At 36.3% G+C, this 17,484-nt stretch overlaps 1 protein-coding gene and 1 long non-coding RNA gene across 2 annotated transcripts in view; one reads left to right on the top strand and one right to left on the bottom strand.

The window, feature by feature from the left end:
• LOC121730179 (kinesin-like protein Klp10A) overlaps positions 1 to 17,484 on the bottom strand; it is a 56,847-nt gene that overhangs the window by 34,949 nt on the left and 4,414 nt on the right. The window lies entirely within an intron of this gene.
• The window catches only part of LOC121730188, a 22,353-nt gene continuing 14,838 nt past the window's right edge, over positions 9,970 to 17,484 (top strand). The window contains exon 1 of the long non-coding RNA XR_006036076.1: positions 9,970 to 9,980. This is a non-coding gene — a long non-coding RNA (uncharacterized LOC121730188). The remainder of the gene's footprint in view (positions 9,981 to 17,484) is intronic.

Genomic DNA, 17,484 nt, shown 5'->3' with positions numbered 1-17,484 from the left:
GTTTGCAGTTGACTGAACGTAGCTCTCTCGATCGAGATAAGTCTATTAGAACACATCACGAACATTTCGTGTTCCGAAATTCTTGGGTACGATGATAAAATATCGGCGTGTATATCGTCATCACCGACCGCACACCCTCTACAAATAAAGAGATGGGAAAAACGGCCATAAATGTCCATAAGTGCCCAAAAACCCGGAAATATTCCTTTGCGTTCTACCTGTAGGCCAAAATTACTGCTTTCTCACCTCCTGCGATTTTTCAACTGAGACTGCGAGTTACAAAATCATTCACACTTCCCATCCTTTCATCCTTATTTTAGATACGAAACAAGATTAGCTCCGTACCAACTACCAGCCAACATTGTGTCAAAGATCATATTCGTGAAATGGCGGTGCACTTTCTTGTGTCGAAACATACCCAATAGCCCAATAGGGAACAGAAATGTACTATTTCTTAGCAAACGGCCATTACTTACTGTAATTTTGTAAGCCGTGCGTGATTCACCATAGACAGCCCATTCTATTACAAGGCACAAAACGAAGCCGCCTGAAGAAACAGCGAGAGTCGTTAGTCGTTATTCAAAGAGATAGCATTTTATAAGAACTTCAAATAATCTTTCAACTTTTATAAAAAGGGTTTAATTATGAAAATCAGCCGAGACTCAGACAGCGATGTCTTAATTAATAAAGTTTTAAGCCTCTGGGAGTCTAAAAATACAAATAAACTGCAACAATTGACGACCTTAGGATGGAAGATTTTCTAATCTACACTACTATTACAAAGAGGAAAAATTTGATTGTTTGTTTTTGAATAGGCTCCGAAACTACTGGACCGATTTGAAAGATTCTTTTACCATTGGAATCCTACATTAATTCTGCTGAACATTGGCTAAATTTTATTTTGAAAAAAAAATAGGGTTCCGTAAGATATTTGGGATTTTCGGACGCAAGGTGTAAAAAATCAACCAGAAATGTTACTTTTTTCGCGTACGCTGCCTCAACTATAAAAGATAGAACCATAAAATGTTCTAAGTAATTGTAGAATGTAGATCTTTTAAATATCTACAAAAAAGTCCGCGACACACTATACCTATCTATGTTGAGTGAGGCACAAGAACCATTTTTTTATTAAAAAATCTTGAAATGTTTTTGGACTACATTTAAATGCCTTTATTTTACTCATGGCATTAATTCTTATCAAAATAAATTATTTCATTACAAAGTACAATGAATGTAGATAATATTTGGTCTTTGAATGATTAAAATTGGACGTTTGGTTTTAATGTTATGGCGAAATTAAAATATTACGATTTCTGCTGCACGTTGCGAATTGGGCGTCGTCAAGACTCGCCGCGCGGGTGTGCTCGCCCGGAGAGTCCACGTAAATATTAATTATTATTACCTCGATCATGGGTATCGCAGACACAATAGATTTATAATATAATAGTTATGCGACAGCCGGGTGCCGCTTCATTGATGGGATATTATTATATAGTAGTTACAGGCTAAATAGTGTAAACCATTTTTATGTTCTGCTTAACATAAAGATTGACTAAGAAATAAAGATTGAAAAAAAAAAAATTCAATCTTTTTTTCAATATGGGCAAATTAATTTCCTGTGTGTTATACTAAGCCTCAGAATGTGGGAACTGACGAGTGACGAAGCGATTCCGCGAGTTAACGACTTTCCATTGTGTTGCTCAATGGTTTGACAATGTCATTTATGTCTGAACGACGCAAGCGGCAAGGTCTTCACTCTTCGGTGCGAGTGCGAGTTACCCATGATATGCGGATAAAGATTATTACGTCACTCGCTAATACATGAGAAGCGTTAGTTTATAAATAAGCTTAGTCTAGTTTAGTTTACTAGGCAACAGAGTATTATGCAAAGCGGGACTTTATTAAAGTTGACACAGTTAAAAAACCGAACGACAACTCGTTTTGGAACCTTGGCGGTACCTTAAACGGAGCGAGACCTCGCAAAGAGGAATAAGCCAGAAACAAAGACTAGCTCGTTGTAAAAAAAATACGCAGAGAAGTTCTTAACTATATTTAGGCACTTACTGTAAAATACGTGGAGATAGAAGAAAAGGAATAATAACAATATGATAATCATAGTATGCGTGTGCGCAATAATGCATGGCACTGAGTCACCGATCCGGCGGTAACCGGTTGCGAGGCTCGTGCGACGCCTGCGCACCTCCGCGACTCCGCGACTGCGACACACATTTCGGACCTCGAGCGACTACGGCATTGACAGCCGGAGACGATCAATTTGGAACATTACGACACAAGAAACTGACGTGTCGAGCTTTTAAGGCCTAAAGTAGCCAGTACACGATGGCCCACTGCAGGCCAGGCGGCGTCACGCCTGGAAATCGTCCGCCATCATACACCTTTACCCCGTCTTTACAATGGCAGTGGCTTATAGTGGACCAGCATGCTCTATTGTCAAGTCCATTTCAAAAGGATACTTTAAGAATTATTCGAAAACTTTTAGGCTTACATTTGAGCACCTACATGATTATCCGGAAGATCGCCAGGCAGTTCTGCTAACATTATGTAGTGATTAGGAGAGATCATAGAGTCTAGCAGCACGCTGTCAATGGACACAGGTAAATCCCCATAATTATTGTGGTAACTTGACAAGACCATACAAAATATGTATCGTATCCGAAAATTCTGTAAATGATCCACCCTTCATTAGGTATTGGAATTTATGCTTAGCGAGCGCATGTTACGTATTGTATTATGCAGATGTTTAGTAATTATATAATTATTAGTGGCTGATTGCCACTGCTTCCAGCATTTTAGCTTTTGCTGTATCGGAAATTAATTTTGTGCTGATAAAAACGATAGAGAAAGCTGACCAGCTACCATGCAACAATCTAGTATTTTCTAAAATATTGAAGTACGATCTGTTTCAGAAGTGGAATGCTGGTCGCGATTTAGAATTTAATAATATTCAGGACCAGCTATTACGTCAAAGTTCTGACCTGCGGGGCTAAAATGGTCGCTTTGAAGAATCACATTATGAATCATGTTATGATTCAGTCTTTTAAAATCGCAAAATGCAAGTCTGCTTGCAATTCATATCTAGTAATTCGTACTAATTTGACATTTGTCAGTTTGACAGTTTTGACAATTCATTTGCTGAATTGATTGAGAGGAATTGCTAAATGTGACCATTTTATAATATATCTAAGATTGAAAAGAGTTGCGTGTCAGAAGTGGGATGCGATTGGTCATTTAGAATTTTAATGATCATGAGTTGTGACGTCACAGTTCTGGAAATCTGTTTTCATTACTGTCATTATAGCCATCAAACCGCAAGCTCTATTGTTTCAACCGCTGGAGAAAACTGCTCGACGCCGTGAAAGTGGAAGCGATATTATAATAGCTGACATTTTATATTGCACACGTAAACACATCGACTGTAATATAGGTTGGATCTCTCTTTTATTTAGCCATTCTATTATATTGCACTGAGTTGGATATATTTCAAGTTTACCCGTTCTGTAATATTTCACCGCGTAACTTATAGCTCATGATGGATATCTCTTTAATTCACCCGTTATTTAATATGGCACTGAGATAATGTTTTGGCATATCCATTGAGTGCGAATATTTGCAACGTTTGGTAACAAAGCGAACTTAATTTTCCGCCTTATCACGTTCCCCTGATGCCTTTTTGGACCATTCCCAAATTCACAAGGTTAAAAAGAAATCAAGAACGAATATTATGGCAAATAATATACTTGTACTGTACATATTACTTACCTTATCACTTCAATCGCTAAGAAATTTGTTTATCGTTTGGCAAAGTATTTGCCCAACTATTCTACGTTCTTTCCCAACACCAGCGTAGCCAGATTTTTTTGTGCCAAGTCGGGAATTTGGAACTTTTTGAATGAAAAAGCGGGATTCTTCAGTCAAAAGGGGGACAAAGTAAAAAAATCAAAAATTTTTGAATTTTTATCTTTTTATTTGCGTTAAAATAACGTTTACGTGACAATAGATAGCAAAAGTATCCAAAGAAAATACACCCCTCTATACTCTTATCTTCATTACGCACCTTTCTTTCTCAGCACGCTGCACGCACGTTCGGGCTTTCCCCGAAAAGCGGGACTGAGCCTGTCCCGCGCGGGACATTTAATTTTGATGAAAAAATCGGGACGTCTGGCAACGCTGCCCAAGACTCGAAGTACCTGGACCACACATCATTCATCCCAATCGGTTTGGTGATGGATGACGATGATTACGCATTAAATCTGTGCAGTGTGCAGTGTTTGTGTGATTTGAGCGAGAGAGGCGAATTGCGCACGAGTGAGTAATCGCGAGCCTTTAAGGAATTCCACAATGGCTAGGTCGAGTCGAGAGTCGAGACTAGCTCTACATAATCTGCCTCGTTAGCCGCGCTTCGAACTCGCTCTTATGGCGAGTAGACGGTTACAATTCTAGAAATCATTCATACTAATGTAAATAACTAATCCATAGTCCATAGAGATAATATGTCTGGTATACCTTGAACCGATTTTGCTGAACGGTATGGAGATACTTTTAGTCCCGCGAAAGAAGATAGGATATTTAATATTTTATATCCCGAAAAAATATACGGTTCCCTAATTGCGATAAACGTATTTTTGTACATTACAAAGTTGTAGGCCGAAATGACAAATAATAAAATCAGTCAAATAATATTAACACAAACTTATCAAGGACTTTTTAAAGTACGTGCTTACTAAATAGTAAATATGCAACAATATTATTATCAAGACTCTCGTAAAAATCATTTCAAAATATTTTATTAAACTGTAGATACATGACGTAAAATGCTATATATTTTGCGGCTTTCTTTTTGCGAAGCAATTTCAACGTTGCGAATAAAATTTTAATTAGCAAAATACTTAAATTAGTAATACTTTCGCGTACGAAAAGAATATTTCGAATTCTACTTTATTAAAATCTTATCACCTCATTTTGGCTTTCACTTTGTTATAACTTGTAATGTTTATTAAATTATTATGTCTAGTCAGCAAATAAAACAACTTTTGTAGCATACTCTACATATTTAACAATTCCATTTTCAAATACTCCAACCATTTGATAAAATTGAATTGACAAAGTATAAAATGTTTTGGTGGGACCCCGAAGACCAGTCGTTCTTACCTTTTTCTACACACCTACTTAAGGAATTCCTTAAGTTAGAGAATTCCCTAAACTGAAATATAACTTACATCGTCATAATCTAAACTCTATTGCAGTGCTCCGCAAAAGGTGTGCCGCGGCACACTGGTGTACCGCAGTTGTTGGTGTTAAGTACCTCAAAATTTGTCGTGTATATTCCTAGTTTTAAATAAGAATTAAGAACCAAAAACGGGAACATTTTAAGACGATCTACGAAGGGATAGGACATGCTGATTAATTTGTGGTGTACCTCCAAAAAGATTATTTTTCTAGATGTACCTTGAACACAAAACGTTTGCGGAACACTGCTCTAGGCATGTTAAAGGTCCAGCCAACAAAACATTCATGTAATCTATAACAATTAACAACCTAGAGGCCGCTGGTCGCCGAGGGGTGGTGCGGGATGGAGAGGGGGCGATGACATCAGCAGACGGAACCTCTCGGCCGCCCACAGCCGCCCACCGCCTAGAGCCTTGCTAGGCCGCGAGACCTCGCACACTTTGGCGCGAACAATCGCCAGTACGACGATTTGCAAAGTATTTGTATCGTATTCGAATTTCGAACAAAATTAGTTAAATAAATAATTATTATTTATTACAACACAATTTATTTATTTTTACAATTTTATGGGAAATTTGACAAGCTCTATTAATTTGTCTTTCCCCGCCACTGCTTACCCGATTTGGTCAACAAGTTCAAACTTTGGAGACGGCTGGGAATGGAGAAATATGAAGATTGAAGACTGGCTACCGGAAAGGACATCAATTGGACAGTTTTCATCACAGAAAATTATGAGCTCTATGGCTACAGCAAGGGTTGCCGGGCGTCCGGATAAAGCCGGACACAGTCAGGCTTTTTGTTGGCGTGTCCGGCCAAAATTAAGAGGAGTCCGGCTTTTGTAGAGCTTTGAATCAATAATTTTATATGAAAACTACTAATTTTAGAAGGTTTTACACCTAATAAAATGTAAAATTGCATGTTAAATTGTTTTAATAAAACAGAAAATTACGAACGAATTCCTAAACTAAGAGTACAGATTCCAAGTATTACGATACCAGGACTTTTTTGTACAAATGTCCGGCCAAGCTGGCTGCTTTGTCCGGCTTTTCGGTTTAGCGATCTGGCAACCCTAGCTACAGCGCAAAATTTAACGAATTTCTTCGCGACAAAATCGCGAGCAATTACTTATTAATTCATTCGTAAATCGTACCACGGTCCACGAACAATGCATGCCTAAAAATCTATTTATTACCAAAATAGTAAATACCAATAAACGCGCGGGACACTTCACACAATCTCTTCATAGGGCTGCTGTAAGAAATTTCTTTAGAAATAAGCAGTTCCTTTGTGTCGTCTTTCCATGTCAGTTGTTTTAAAATAAGTTTCTTGTGTATAAAATGTAAATGTTAAATAAATAAATATGACGTGGGTCTAACTCTTAACTCTTGTACATGCCAATAATGAAGTCTGATTATATTATTATGTATTACGAAGGCAGACTATTATTCTGCAACATATTCAATATAGCATAATAGTTATGCAATAGCCCGAGCCAATTTTATCACTCTTGATACTCGGTAATAATAGCTATCTCAACACAACTATTGCATCTAGGAGTTCAAATTGCAAGTTGCTTAATTTTTAAGCAATCGATAAAGTCGCACTAGTGACTAGACGAAGAAATTCGTACAAGATTGTCACATCCACTAGCATATAATAAAAATATTATATACTTCTATCCCGTTTGGGCTATAAGTAGCAAAAGCGAAGGGCCAAAAGAACTGTGGAGTATGGATTCAGAGACAGTTGATACAAAGACTCTTCTAAATTACACAATAATAAATTAATAATAATGATGGTTGTTCTTTTGCACGGACTCACGTTAAATCATATTTTGTAAATAAATAAAATGGGCCATTGGTGGCCCAGGATTCAGGCTTTGCCTAGTTTGGGGTCCCCTGATTAAATAATAATATTGTAATTAATGCAATTTAAATAAGTGTACACTCGAATCATGTAATGTATTGTAAGCAACCTAAATATTGTGAACTCCTTTACTTATGATGTTATGTAAACTAAATAAATATATCAAATGTAATTAGTACTATCCTAAATACTGTAATCACTAATCATAGTGATTGAAGGAGCTCTTAAATTAAACGTTCAATAATTTGGCCGTTATTTGTTATCACCCGCGTGCGATATGAGGTGAATCACCGTGTGACTGGGGCGACAGACGGAGAATATTGAAGACGTAATGCGATAAGTGATAACAATGATCAAGTGCTAACGATACTAACTGTTCCTGCTAAAGATGTTTCAATAATTTCATATTGCTAACATCTCGTTACATAGGATATTAGTCAGCAAGTCTAAGAAAGGCTATAAGCCTAGGAGTTAGGACTTTATTATCACTGATCAGTATTCGGAAGGTCAAATTTGGGCTCTTTTCGTTCCCACTTTGATGTAAAATTTTGCTCTTCTGAGATTTTTCTGAAACGAGAGACTCATCCTTTGGCGCGACTTGCTGATGATTTTTAAGCAGCAGCTTTTGGGACCACCTCGATAAGTTGTGACATTGTTGTACTGTACACATAGGTAAATGTTTTAGCAGAGGTACAGTAGAGTGTGTACTGTGTAGACACAAAGTGCAAACGTCCAAAAAACTGACAATGGATTTAGTGCCCACTGCCCAGAGCCCATCAAAAGCGCGATAAGCTATCGACACATTTAGGCTATCGACTATTGTACGGTCGATGACAAAGTTGTTTTACAATTGAAGTTTATTACCTAGAAATAAGGTCGTGGAGAAATCTGTCTGTGACTGTACGTACACGTGTTACTAGTTCTGTAGATATTAGTCTTAGTTCTATACTAGACTGTAGTGTAGCGTTCTAGTTTGTTGACTGTGACACAGTTCGCGCGTCGTATCTACTCGCTATCTAATTAGCAATTGTGCGAGCCCGTCTGTCGATTATAATACTAACTTGCTAGTGCTCGATAGTCTAGCTTAGTCTTGAAGTCGTCAAACGAATTAACCCATCAACCCCCAAGCGGCAGCCGGCTGCCGCACAACAATTGAAAATCTGTTGTCTGCGATACCCACGATGGAGGTGCTACATCATCATCTAACACACGAGAGAAACAGCATATTAATAATTAATATAGTAGTAATAGTAGTAGAGGAGGGGAGGGTGCTATTTTTGTAGTCACTCGAGCGTTATGGAGACCTAGTAGGTTTTGTACATTAGATAAAGCTGATAAAAAAATAATAAGAGCGTTTTTTTATTTTAGCGGTGGGTTCAGAAACTGCAGCCATTTTTAAAAGTTTTGAAAAAGAAAATATATTCAGAAAATTGCTTATTTAGGTAAATCTATATCTATACTAATATTATAAATGCGAAAGTTTCGCTTTCACGCCAAAACTACAGAAAAGATTGTAATGAAATTTTGTATACAGATAGTCTAAAGCCTGAGAAAGGACATAGGCTACTTTTTTACTGGAAAAAAGGGTTGTAAGGAGGTGACATCGAGCGCTATAAACTGAAGTCCACGCGGACGAAGTCGCGGGCAACAGCTAGTAATAAATATATTTTAGACAACAAGGACTAAATCATTTAGTTTAGAGCAAAATTAAATATCTGCGAAGCTTAGTTAAGAAAATATAAAGCTTTATTTTTTATATTTTAAAATGTCCCTACAGGCTTACCTAACCTTTGAATCGTCAGTGCTTATATGGAAGCTTCTTTGGGGTAAACATGCCCTATCTTAATCTGACAGATCCGACGACATTTCAATATTCAATAAAAAAATTTAGCCACCACCTGAGAAATCTGATTTCTATACCATGATAACTAGACACATGTCAGAAGCCTATACAAGCTTAATCTGACACGCTCGAGCTACTCCCGAAATCCACTCTTCCCCTCCCCAACTATAGCATATGCTCTGACACTGAAAGCTTGCTGTAAATATTCAGTATTTAATTACAGTACAGTAATTCTCAATTTCATGATAATTCATTCAGAATAATAATTATAGTATCGCAGTAAGTATCGAAGGCTGCTTATGTTGTGATAAAAACTCCGATAAAACATACGTGGAAGTTTTTGTCACAACTCGTCATGAAATTGGATTTATATCCCAACGTTAGCTATTAGGAGCCATATCAATGCCATACAATAAACTTCTTCACGGCGAGTAGCAACTCTCGCTCGCACAGTATCGATGTACGGTGTCCGAGGAAAGCCGGCGCATGACTCATGAGTCACGCGGCCTCCATGACCCGCCAGACCTGTTCCACCGTTCCGCAGACCGCGCAAAAACTGTTATCCACCACAATATGAGTATCAACAGATGCAGTAAGCAATGGTACGTATTTGTTACGTGCGTGGGACGCGTAGAGAGCGCGAAAAGAGATTATCTACCAGATTATGATTATTTCAAGGACACAGCTTAGTAACTAAACTCTAGTGATTCCCAAAATGGTCCGGGACCAAGGTGGATCCCTGGGCCCTAGGGGGTTCACCTTGGTCCCGGCCTAGAGGTCTACGCGAGACTACGTTAGGACCCGATAAAGTATGGGGTCCACAATCGTAAGCGTTTACGAAAATTAATCCATTGGTTTGCTGTGAAGAACTAAAATGTTGACTTGATTTCTCTTATCAGAAAGCATATGCCGATAATTTGTTAAGAAGCAAAGAGAGTGTTACTTAATATTATAGTAACTTTCATAGATTATTAACTGTAGGGAGATGCACTGCACTGGCCACTGACCCACCAGCATTATGAAAGTGGTCTACGAAACAAAGGAGTTCGGGAACCTATGCTCTACAGTATATTCTTTATTTGTATATATCGTTGGACGTAGCCACACAAATCGTAGCCAGCCACTGGCAAAAATCGCGATATATTGTTATCGATTACATCAACTTCAAAAGGGTGGGTTTAATGTTTATGACCTATAATATTACTTAAAGGGGAACTATTTGACAAGGGGCTACCCTATGTTACTAGTATTTCGTATTTTAGTTCGTATTTTTGCGCTGAACTAGCGCAGAAACTACTGGATTGATTTAAAATGGTACAAGTTGAAAGCCGACTACATGAAGCGGCAGCAGACGACATGAAAAGTGTCGCTAACTTCGTGGCGCTAGCTGCGGAGGGTATTTCATAGAAATACATAGAACCAGTAGTGTCGCGAGGACACGTCGTCTGCGGTTGCTTCATGTCGCCCGCTGTGAACCGGCACCTTTATTTTTCAGGGCACGAAGTTGATTAAAGGAGTGAGCACACTGAGACGGGCCGTGCCGGGGCGCATCGCAAAAATCCGCCTACATACAATTTGTATGGAAGCGGATGCGCGTATCGCACACTGTGCCGGGGCGCATCGGCACGGATTTTTGCTCGGCGGATTTTTATCAATGCGACACGGCCCGACAAGACCCGCTGCGCCCCGGCAAGACCCGCTGCGCCCCGGCAACAGTGTGCTATAGCAAGCGGCGCGCGGATGTGATGCGATGCAGCCCGGCAATCAGCTCAAAATCCGTCAATGCATTGCGCGCCGACCCGCCACGGCACTCCCCGGCACAGTGAGCGTTAAAATCCGTCAATGCGATGCGACCCGACCCGGCAATAGTGTGCTATAGCGCATTTTGTGCTGCGCTGCGCCCCGACCCGCCCCGACCCGCCCCGGCACGCACCGAAAAAGTGTGCGCGAACTTTAAAACAGCAAGCTTACAAAATGCGCGTTACGCCGTACGCGTATTTTATATTGTATGGACGTATCATTAATCCTTATTATGTGCTACATACAATCAATCATAGAGCTAAACTAGTCCACATAATGTATTCCACAGTTGAATATGGTGTTGGTATAATAAGTCGGTTGTCCAAGAGCAGGTTTTCCACAGAAAATCGATGGCGCAACCTTGTCGTGGGCGGCCAGAAGGCTGGGGCTTGGAGGAAGTGATTTTAACTGATAAATGAATGACCACTTAGAATTAAGCCCTCAGTATCCATACTATGTTCTGATAAAATATCAATATCTTAAAGTAAAAAAAAATGTACAAAACAACTATTCATGTTCTCTTTTGCACTTATTTACCATGCAATAAAACAAGTGTATGTAGGAATTATAATCATTTCTTTTAACTTTCATTTAACAAAAAAGCAAGAGAGACGACAATAATATGAATATTTAACTAAGAATTAAGTTTAATCAAACTGTATGTGTGGTCTTCAGTAGCACATGTCAGTTGACCTTGGTATTGGATGCGTTTTATTGCCCTATGTGGTCTATATTGACAGCTTCCTGCACGTGGTATATATCACTAAACTACTTGCTAAGCCATCATGCAATACACAACTTATTTCTAATATCAATTAGAATATTTTCTGTGTATTATAAATTATGGCTATTATAACTAGGTTCTAGAAGGCAGTAGAAATATGATGTGCCTGAAGTTCCGAACGTTCAAGTGAACGAATTAGCTACAAAACAAAAACAACTTATCTTGTGTATCAAAATATAATATGCATCATAGTGAGATAAGGGTACACTTTTAGAGGGTGCAAATGTTATTTCTAACTCAAAAAATAGTCACCCCTAAAACCCACCCTTATAATTCCAAGTCGATTTTCTTCCACCCCGTGTTCCACAGTGATTGAAAATTCTAAAAAAAATCATGCTAGTATATTTATAGATCCTACATACGATGGTAATATTTTCAACTTGCGGACTCACCCCTAAAACTTACCCTTAAAATTCAAAGTCCATTTTCTCCTACACCACAGTGATTGAAAATTCTAAAAAAATTCATGCTAGTATACTTATAGATCCTACATACGATGGTAATATTTTCAACTTGCGGACTCACCCCTAAAATTTACCCTTAAAATTCAAAGTCGATTTTCTCCCACACCACAGTGATTGAAAATTCTAAAAAAATTCATGCTAGTATACTTATAGATCCTACATACGATGGTTATATTTTCAACTTGCGGACTCACCCCTAAAACTTACCCTTAAAATTCAAAGTCAATTTTCTACCATACCACAGTGATTGAAAATTCTAAAAAAATTCATGCTAGTATATTTTAAGATCCTACATACGATGGTAATATTTTCAACTTGCGGACTCACCCCTAAAACTTACCCTTAAAATTCAAAGTCGATTTTCTACCATACCACAGTGATTGAAAATTCTAAAAAAATTCATGCTAGTATACTTATAGATCCTACATACGATGGTAATATTTTCAACTTGCGGACTCACCCCTAAAAATTACCCTTAAAATTCAAAGTCGATTTTCTCCCACACCACAGTGATTGAAAATTCTAAAAAAATTCATGCTAGTATACTTATAGATCCTACATACGATGGTAATATTTTCAACTTGCGGACTCACCCCTAAAACTTACCCTTAAAATTCAAAGTCGATTTTCTCCCACAACACAGTGATTGAAAATTCTAAAAAAATTCATGCTAGTATACTTATAGATCCTAAGTAAGGGTAAGTATTTTTAATACCAAAATTGGGTATTAATTTTTTTAGTTTATGGTAGACTTTTACATGGAACTGCCCTGTTATCTATTATTGACAAATATTTTTAACTATAAGGCATCTATTATTTAAACTTATATTATTACTTCCAATGAAATAAAATACGAAAAAGATGACTGATAAATGTATACTTACCGAATGACACAGAGATCCTTTAGCAATCGATGAAAACGACACACCGTCGATGTTTTCTATATCTTTAATTATTAGTGTAGGTATTACTTCTGCGAGAGAAACTTTTTTTGCTGTGGGTTATTTTAAATAAATAAAACCAAGTAAAAAACCACAATGTCTCGAAATATCTCAAAGCGTTACGTCACAGATGGTCGAGCTTGAATGTAGTCGTGGAAAGTTCCATAAATTTTGAATTTTAAGGGTAAGTTTTAGGGGTGAGTCCGCAAGTTGAAAATATTACCATGGTATGTAGAATCTATAAGTCTACTAGCATGAATTTTTTTAGAATTTTTAATCACTGTGTTGTGGGAGAAAATCGACTTTGAATTTTAAGGGTGGGTTTTAGGGGTGAGTCCGCAAGTTGAAAATATTACCATCGTATGTAGGATCTATAAGTATACTAGCATGAATTTTTTTAGAATTTTCAATCACTGTGGTGTGGGAGAAAATCGACTTTGAATTTTAAGGGTAAGTTTTAGGGGTGAGTCCGCAAGTTGAAAATATTACCATCGTATGTAGGATCTTAAAATATACTAGCATGAATTTTTTTAGAATTTTCAATCACTGTGGTGTGGGAGAAAATCGACTTTGAATTTTAAGGGTAATTTTTAGGGGTGAGTCCGCAAGTTGAAAATATTACCATCGTATGTAGGATCTTAAAATATACTAGCATGAATTTTTTTAGAATTTTCAATCACTGTGGTGTGGGAGAAAATCGACTTTGAATTTTAAGGGTAAGTTTTAGGGGTGAGTCCGCAAGTTGAAAATATTACCATCGTATGTAGGATCTTAAAATATACTAGCATGAATTTTTTTAGAATTTTCAATCACTGTGGTGTGGGAGAAAATCGACTTTGAATTTTAAGGGTAATTTTTAGGGGTGAGTCCGCAAGTTGAAAATATTACCATCGTATGTAGGATCTACAAGTATACTAGCATGAATTTTTTTAGAATTTTCAATCACTGTGGTATGGTAGAAAATCGACTTTGAATTTTAAGGGTAAGTTTTAGGGGTGAGTCCGCAAGTTGAAAATATTACCATCGTATGTAGGATCTATAAGTATACTAGCATGAATTTTTTTAGAATTTTCAATCACTGTGGTGTGGGAGAAAATCGACTTTGAATTTTAAGGGTAATTTTTAGGGGTGAGTCCGCAAGTTGAAAATATTACCATCGTATGTAGGATTTTAAAATATACTAGCATGAATTTTTTTAGAATTTTCAATCACTGTGGTGTGGGAGAAAATCGACTTTGAATTTTAAGGGTAAGTTTTAGGGGTGAGTCCGCAAGTTGAAAATATTACCATCGTATGTAGGATCTTAAAATATACTAGCATGAATTTTTTTAGAATTTTCAATCACTGTGGTGTGGGAGAAAATCGACTTTGAATTTTAAGGGTAATTTTTAGGGGTGAGTCCGCAAGTTGAAAATATTACCATCGTATGTAGGATCTACAAGTATACTAGCATGAATTTTTTTAGAATTTTCAATCACTGTGGTATGGTAGAAAATCGACTTTGAATTTTAAGGGTAAGTTTTAGGGGTGAGTCCGCAAGTTGAAAATATTACCATCGTATGTAGGATCTATAAGTATACTAGCATGAATTTTTTTAGAATTTTCAATCACTGTGGTGTGGGAGAAAATCGACTTTGAATTTTAAGGGTAAGTTTTAGGGGTGAGTCCGCAAGTTGAAAATATTACCATCGTATGTAGGATCTTAAAATATACTAGCATGAATTTTTTTAGAATTTTCAATCACTGTGGTGTGGGAGAAAATCGACTTTGAATTTTAAGGGTAATTTTTAGGGGTGAGTCCGCAAGTTGAAAATATTACCATCGTATGTAGGATCTATAAGTATACTAGCATGAATTTTTTTAGAATTTTCAATCACTGTGGTATGGTAGAAAATCGACTTTGAATTTTAAGGGTAAGTTTTAGGGGTGAGTCCGCAAGTTGAAAATATTACCATCGTATGTAGGATCTATAAGTATACTAGCATGAATTTTTTTAGAATTTTCAATCACTGTGGTGTGGGAGAAAATCGACTTTGAATTTTAAGGGTAAGTTTTAGGGGTGAGTCCGCAAGTTGAAAATATTACCATCGTATGTAGGATCTTAAAATATACTAGCATGAATTTTTTTAGAATTTTCAATCACTGTGGTGTGGGAGAAAATCGACTTTGAATTTTAAGGGTAAGTTTTAGGGGTGAGTCCGCAAGTTGAAAATATTACCATCGTATGTAGGATCTTAAAATATACTAGCATGAATTTTTTTAGAATTTTCAATCACTGTGGTGTGGGAGAAAATCGACTTTGAATTTTAAGGGTAAGTTTTAGGGGTTAGTCCGCAAGTTGAAAATATTACCATCGTATGTAGGATCTATAAGTATACTAGCATGAATTTTTTTAGAATTTTCTATCACTGTGGTATGGTAGAAAATCGACTTTGAATTTTAAGGGTAAGTTTTAGGGGTGAGTCCGCAAGTTGAAAATATTACCATCGTATGTAGGATCTATTAGTATACTAGCATGAATTTTTTTAGAATTTTCAATCACTGTGGTGTGGGAGAAAATCGACTTTGAATTTTAAGGGTAAGTTTTAGGGGTGAGTCCGCAAGTTGAAAATATTACCATCGTATGTAGGATCTTAAAATATACTAGCATGAATTTTTTTAGAATTTTCAATCACTGTGGTGTGGGAGAAAATCGACTTTGAATTTTAAGGGTAATTTTTAGGGGTGAGTCCGCAAGTTGAAAATATTACCATCGTATGTAGGATCTATAAGTATACTAGCATGAATTTTTTTAGAATTTTCAATCACTGTGGTATGGTAGAAAATCGACTTTGAATTTTAAGGGTAAGTTTTAGGGGTGAGTCCGCAAGTTGAAAATATTACCATCGTATGTAGGATCTATAAATATACTAGCATGAATTTTTTTAGAATTTTCAATCACTGTGGGGTGGAAGAAAATCGACTTGGAATTATAAGGGTGGGTTTTAGGGGTGACTATTTTTTGAGTTAGAAATAACATTTGCACCCTCTAAAAGTGTCCCCTTATCTCACTATGATGCATATTATATTTTGTAACACAAGATAAGCTGTTTTTGTTTTGTAGCTAATTCGTTCACTTGAACGTTCGGAACTTCAGGCACATGAAATATGTAGGTTTGTAATATCAAAGTTCAAATTAGAAAAGGACTGTATAGGAAGTTAACATCTAACATTATAATAATATTATTGTTAATGTTTTTAAACTTCTGAAGTTACATGAATGTGGCGGTACCCACAATTCGCCTAACATTCCGGCATCGCGCTATCGAAGTTTTCTGAGCGTGTCGGTATACATATATGGGCATTTTCAAAAAAACGTGTACCCTTGCAAAAATATGTCTATATTTTTTAAGGTCATTTATTTAACTTTTTTTGAATGTCATATACAAGGAAAAATATTGAACTAATGGAATAAGTTAAAAAGAACGCTGAAATCGTTATATTATTCTGATATTATTGAAACAAAATCGAATTTTCGACGAAACAGATTCCGTTGTGCGACTAAATGTAAAATATAATTTAATACAAAAAAATACAGCAATAAATGGATTTCTTCGTTAATTTAATCTAGTGACATGCATATTTAATTGTTTCTTAAAAAAAAATTAGATAATTTCAAGGATCAACAAGAGTAGCAATTATTTTTAATCCATAGTGTGACTATGTGACCCAACCACTAGGTTATTTTTCATTTTTTTACATGAGTAAGTAACATTTAACATATTTAAAGGAGTTTTTATAACACAAAAACCTTTTATTTAAACATTTTTATTGTTGCACTACTTATAAAAGTAAAAAATTCTTTGATTTCATAGATTTAACTTCAATAATTAGAGGGACGAACATCTCATAATCATAAAGATGTGTTCACATGTCTACGAATTCCTAAGTTATTAATGACATCGGATTATATGCACGATCAAAGTGCCGAAATATCCATGCAAATATGCACGAAAGATGGTCGAAATATGCACAAAATATGCACAGTCAAAAGTCACTTAATATTAAAATTTATTATTTTTTGAAGACTTTTCCGGTAGTGACATTAATAAAAGCGCCAATTTTTATAATTTCATAAAATCCAGGATTTTTAATTTCTTGAAATAAAGACTTTTTATTTATTTATTATACGCCAATAATAATTTTCTACCAACATTTTCCGATTGCAATCTTAATGCCCATGGAAGTTAAACTACCGAAATATGCACTATCAACGAAAAATTGCCAAAATATGCACTATCGCCTAAAAAGTGACATTATATGCATTTGCATATGCAAGTATGCAAATGCATATAATCTGATGTCTAGTTATTATAAATCTGCAAATATCAACGACACAAAATGATTTTCAACTTTACTGATAGAAAAGTAGTGGAAATAAAATCAAAATTAAAAAAAAAACTTTTAGGTACTTAAATTTTAAATATTTGTTATTGTTAAGTAAAGGCGACGCCTTGATAATTTGGCTGTAGCGATATCGATTTTTCAATGACTAAAGCT

The sequence above is a fragment of the Aricia agestis genome, chromosome 9 (assembly GCF_905147365.1).
Source record: "Aricia agestis chromosome 9, ilAriAges1.1, whole genome shotgun sequence".
In the NCBI taxonomy this organism is placed as follows: Eukaryota; Metazoa; Arthropoda; class Insecta; order Lepidoptera; family Lycaenidae; genus Aricia; species Aricia agestis.
The sequence above is the reverse complement of the archived record's forward strand: the minus strand, read 5'-3'. Positions and strand labels throughout refer to the sequence as shown.